Source organism: Gossypium raimondii, chromosome 1 (genome assembly GCF_025698545.1).
Source record: "Gossypium raimondii isolate GPD5lz chromosome 1, ASM2569854v1, whole genome shotgun sequence".
NCBI classification, from domain to species: Eukaryota; Viridiplantae; Streptophyta; class Magnoliopsida; order Malvales; family Malvaceae; genus Gossypium; species Gossypium raimondii.
This window is the reverse complement of record NC_068565.1, coordinates 16,830,139-16,836,138: the sequence shown is the minus strand read 5'-3', so window position 1 is coordinate 16,836,138 and position 6,000 is coordinate 16,830,139.

Below are 6,000 nucleotides of genomic sequence, written 5' to 3'. Positions count from 1 at the left end.
AGTACCCTGAAATAGTTCATCCTCACAGGCTGGCCGTAAATTCTGATCATGAGGAGTTATTCATAGGTCAGAGATTCAGCTGTAAAGAAGAGTGCGTATTTTCTATTAAATGGTACAGCATGAACATATCAGTGGATTATAAAGTTGCAGTGTCTACTCTGACAATATATATTGGGGAGTGTTGGAAGGCAGCAGAAGGCTGCAATTTGCGGGTACGAGTTGCATTCATTAAAAGTTCTTAGATGTGGGAGATACGAAAATTTGTTGGTCCTCATACATGCACATCAACACGTATGAAAGAAGATCATGAAAAACTTGATTCGAAAACTATCTATACGTGTATCATGCCAATGGTGAAGGACATGCCGACCATTAAAGTTTCGGTACTTATTGCCGAGATGCAAGCACAATTCTAGTATCGAGTATCATATCAAAAGGCATGGATAGCTAAACAGATGGCAATGGAGCAACTGTATGGGGATTACGATTCGTCGTATAACGAGCTACAAGGATGGATAGCTGCTATGCGGGAGTACGTACCGAGGACTGTGATTGAGTTGCAGACAAGGCCTTATTATGGCTAGGACGACCAGTTACAGCCGACAAAAAGGATTTTCTATCGGATGTTCTGGACATTTGATCCATGTGTGCGGGCATTTCCCCACTGCAAGCCATTTGTGCAGGTGGATGGGACATGACTACATGGAAAATATACATAGATCCTACTTCTTGCGGTTGCTCAAGACGGCAATAAAAACGTACTCCCGATAGCATTTGCCATCGTAGATAAAGAGAACTTGGAGTCTTGGGAATTCTTCCTCACTAACCTGCGGAGGTATGTTTTAGCAACGATAACATTTGCATAATCTCCGATAGAAGGAAAGGTTTAATTGCAGCAATTAGGCGTTCTGGTGTACCATGGAGGTCCGTTTACTGCATCCAGCACATTGCGGCTAACTTCCACAAAGATTATAAGAATGCAGACTGAAAGAGAGAAGTCATGGCAATGGGTAAATGATAACCTTACATTTTCAATATAAGTTGTAATGTTTTATGTTATCGAGTTAGTATAACTTATTTTTTCTTAATACGTATGCAGCGTACGAGTTAGAGCCACATATTTTCTACCAAAGAATGATCCGACTTGAGAGTGACATGGAGGGGTAGACAAACACATCTTTCCAACAATGGTTGGGCATAATGGAGCCGTGGCAATGGGCTCAAAGTTTTGACGAGGGTTTTCGTTATGGCCAAATGACCACAAACTTAGTCGAGGGGATCAACACTGTCTTGTTGAAAACACGTCATCTTCCGATTGCATCTATCTTTTCTGCTACATTCTACAGGCTGGCTACCTTGATGCCAAGAATGGTTCACCAACAAGTCGAGCAGATGGAGGCGGGACACGTGTTTGTCGAACATGTCAAGGAGGCAATGGTTGCAAACCGTCAGTTGGCGAGGTCAATGAATGTGGAAATATATTCATGATGACTAGAAACGTTTTGAGTTACTGAGACGATCAGTCGTCGACCTGGTATACTAGCTAGGTCCTATGGAGTTGATCTCTGGAACAGACGGTGCGAGTGCAGGAGGTTCGAAACGCTTCATTATCCATGTGCGCATGTCGTGGCAGCGTGTGCTAAAGTGAATGTTAATGTCGAACAATATGTCGATGATGTGTACACGCTCGAGCGTACATTGCGTGTCTGGGAAAATGAGTTCCCCGTCCTGCCTGACCTATCGATGTGGGAGGTGCCTCCGACGATTTTCGAGCTTCTCCCAGACAGAGGGCTACGGAGGAATCCAAGTGGTCGTCTGCAATCAAGCAGAATCCGTAATGAAATGGATATTAGGGAGAAATCCGACGGTAAGCGTTGTGGATTATGCAGGTTAAGTGGTCATAGTCGGAATAAATGCCCTCAGCGAAACTTTCATGTCGGACAGTCGTCCGGATTGGGTCGGAATTGACCTAATGCTGTAAACTTTATATGTGTAATGATATAAAAAGTATAATTCATTAGAAATAATAAAAATTATTCAGCTTATGCTTATTGTCGAAACCCTTTTTTTTTTTTGAAAAACAAAAAATTTAGTTGTTGACTTATTAAAAATAAAAATGGGAATCGATTTTGAAAATGGTTTTAGGTCTACGAATTTTTCAAAAAATAGGTTCGGGAGTCGGTTACACACGAGGAAGGGTCAGCACCCTCGTAACGCCCAAAATTGGTACTGAATTGATTGTTTAATGTCTTAGTGTCGAGAATTTGAAAAGATTTTAAAATACGATCATTCCTTTTTATTAATGTTAACTTTATAAAAGATGCTTGGATAAATCGAGGTGAATACCAAAGACCTCCTTGTCTCAGAGTAATAAAATGACACACCCAATACATTAGGGCACGACATTTTAGTCCTCGAGAATAAGTTTGTCTTTTGATTTTCGAAACTTGTGTGGTGAAGTTTAAAAAAAAAAGATATTCAATTGCTTTAAGTCAGATGAAAAAGCGAAACCCAATACGTTAGTGCACAATTTCTCAAAATTTCGAGCATTGAATATCGCCCTTATTATTGTTTAAAATCTTCATTTTGAGAAAACGATGCGTCACATCCAATACATTAGGACACGATGTATCGAATTCCCGAAAATGATTTTTTGGCTTATGTGCTTTGGTTAAAGAAAATTTTCGATTATTTAGATTCAACAAGGAAAATCGGAACCTAATACGTTAGGGCTCAATTCTCTCGAGGATTCCAAATTTCGAGTATTGCGTCATTTTGAAAATTTTTGTATGAAATAACTTTAACATTTGTAATCTTTTGAATAAATAGAAAAAAAATGATTGAATAATAATGTACAACGCGATATGATAATTTGTAAACTAAAGCATGCATTAATGAATAACAAAGATTCGACATATACAAATAAACAATATCATATACGTAAGAGCAACAATTTTATACCTACACGTGCATATACTAACATCCACATTAGCAAGCAAGATGAATTAAAAGGTTATTCTTAAAAAAATAACAAGAAAATTAAATAAAATGTAACAATTTTTTAAATAACACAAAGGTAACATGAAAGAAGGAAATTACATATTAAAATAAGTTTAAAATATATATATATATATATATATATATATATACATGAAAGTTTGAAATAAACCAAAAATATAGTTAAAAACATATAATTTGAAATCAATAGTATTTTATGTACATACATATGTATAATAAAAATAATTTAATATAGGTTGTTGTAATAACCCAAATTTTCCCGGCCCAAATTAAATAATAAACACAAAATAAAAATAAAAATTAAAAGTCCATTTTTAAGGTCCATTTATATCCAGCCCAATAATAACTAACCCGTTTAGCCCAAGACCCAACTACAATATGACCCAAACCGTTTTAACCTAAACTACCCAAATTTAACAGACCCTAAACCCAACTTTCTAAACCCGGATCTCCCAGGCCCAGAACTTAGCCCAAATCAGTGGAGCACCCTAGAGGCTTCTAGGGTTTTCGCCAGCGCCGCAGCCACCAAGGCCACCCTCCGCGCATGCCAAGCCACTCCCCATGCATGCAGCGCCTCCACGCCACGTTGGTCTCCGTACCACCAGCTAGACTCCTCCGTACCTGCACACAAGCAGACAAACAAAAAACAAACAGAAAACGGCAGCAAAGAAAAAAAAGAAAAAAGATATTGGTTGTATTTTGGATTGATTTTATCTTCAGCTATAAAGCCATTTTCTAAATTTTGTAAAGGTGACACACACGATCCATATACAGAAAAAATCAAAAAGCAATAGAGAAGTTTTTGAAATGTGATATTTCAAGTTTCCTTTCCCTTTTTTTTTCTTTTGGATTCTGCTCTCTCTTTTTCGATTCATATTTCTTTCTTTTTTTTATCAAATATATAGATGTATAAGGAGACGTAAAATAAAAGGGAAATTACCTTTTGCGGCACCGTTGAATCTTCGTTCCTTCCGTCACCGTCGGTGTCTGGGCGGAGATTAATTGGTGTTTGGTAGGCTAAGTTTTAAGTAGAGAGTGGCTAGGGTTTGTAGGATTGGCAGAAATCGCTTAATGCCTGGGTCTTTTGGGCTTTATGCGTACTGTGAAATGACGCCGTTTGGAGTCAGATCAGTGGCTCCAAAACGGCACCGTATTGGCCCATACCCGATGACCCGGTCCAACTGCGGCTAGATCCGCGTGTTTGTAGGGGAGGGGTAATTGCGCGTCGAGTCCTTCTTGTTTTGCGCGGTATTTCAATTCAATACCCTCTTTATCTTCATTTCCTTTTTAAATTTAATCTTTTATTTTATTTTTGTTTCAATTTGATCCGCATAAAACGCTGCGTTTTGGAAGGGAGGGAATATTTCCTACTCAGCCCCCCATATAATTCACGCGTTGCGATATAGTCCCCCGCTTTGTTTTAATTACATTAATTTCTCGTTAATTTAGATCTAATTGTGATTTAACCCCTTTTTATTGGTTTTTTATATTAATTTACTAATTATTTTATTACTATTATTAGTATATACGTATGTTATTTACATTATTATTATTAATTTTCTTTATATATATTATTTATCTAAATTAATATATATCTTTATGTATTTTGAAAATATTTATTTTTAAAATTATTGAGTTACTATTATTTTATGACATATTTGTCTTTGATTGTATTTTATTTATTTCAAATTTTCACAAATATATATAGCACTTATTTTAAACCTATTAATACATAATTTCCTTCTTTCACGATTGCTTAATGTTGTTTATTAAGAAACTTGTCACATTTTATTTAATTTGCTTGTTACCTCTATAAGATTGACTTTTAATTCATTCTACTTGCTAATGTGGATGTTAGTATTTGCATAATATAGGATATAAGAATTGTTGCTCTTATGGGTATGATATTATTTATTTGCGTATATTGAATCTTTGTTATGTATTGGCATATGCTTTAGTGTAAAATTGTTATTTCGAGTTGTACATTATTATGTAATCATTTTTTTTTCAAAAAGATTACAAATGTCAAAGTTATTTTATACGAAAGTCTTTCAAAATAACACATATACTCGATATTTGGAATCCCCGAGAGAATCGATCCCTAATGTATTGGGTTCTATTTTCCGCGTTGAATCTAAATAATCAAAAGTTTTCTTTAATTAAAATACAAAAAACTCACTCTCGGGAATTCGATAAGTCGTGTCCTAATGTATTGGATGTGACGTGTCATTTTCTCGAAATGAGGATTTTTTTAAAAAATAATAAGGGCAATATTCAATGCTCGGAACTTTGAGAAATCGCGCCCTAACGTATTGGGTTTCAATTTTTCATCGGACTTAAAGCAATTGAATATCCTTTTTAAATCTCACCATGCAAGTTTTGAAAATCAAAAGACAAACTTATTCTCGAGGACTAAAAATGTCGTGCCCTAATGTATTGGGTGTGTCATTTTATTACTCTAAGATAAGAAGGTCTTCGGTATTCGCATCGATTTATCCATGCATCTTTTATGAAATTAATAAGAAAGGGGAAGGATCGTATTTTAAAAGCTTTTCAAAGTTTCAACACAAAGACATACAATGATCAATTCGGTACCAATTTTGGACGTTACGAGTGTGCTAACCCTTCCTCGTGCGTAACCGACTCCCGAACCTATTTTCTCAAAATTCGCAGACCTAAAATTATTTTCTAGGTGATCCGATCACACCTTAATAAAATATCGATGGCAACTCTCATTTTTATTTTCAAATTCGATCCCCCTTTTTTCAAGTTTAAAAATGGTTTTGACAGCTTGGCGACTCCGCTGGGGATATTTAGAGAGTCAAGCCATAAAATTGATTGTCTTTTGTCTTATTCTCAAAAATTAGAATTTGATCTAAAAAATTACGATCCTCTTTGCATTTGTTTATATGGTTACTGTAAATTAAGTTTTAATATCTTTGCATCATATTGCATAAAGGCTATTCTGGTCTTACCCCTTTA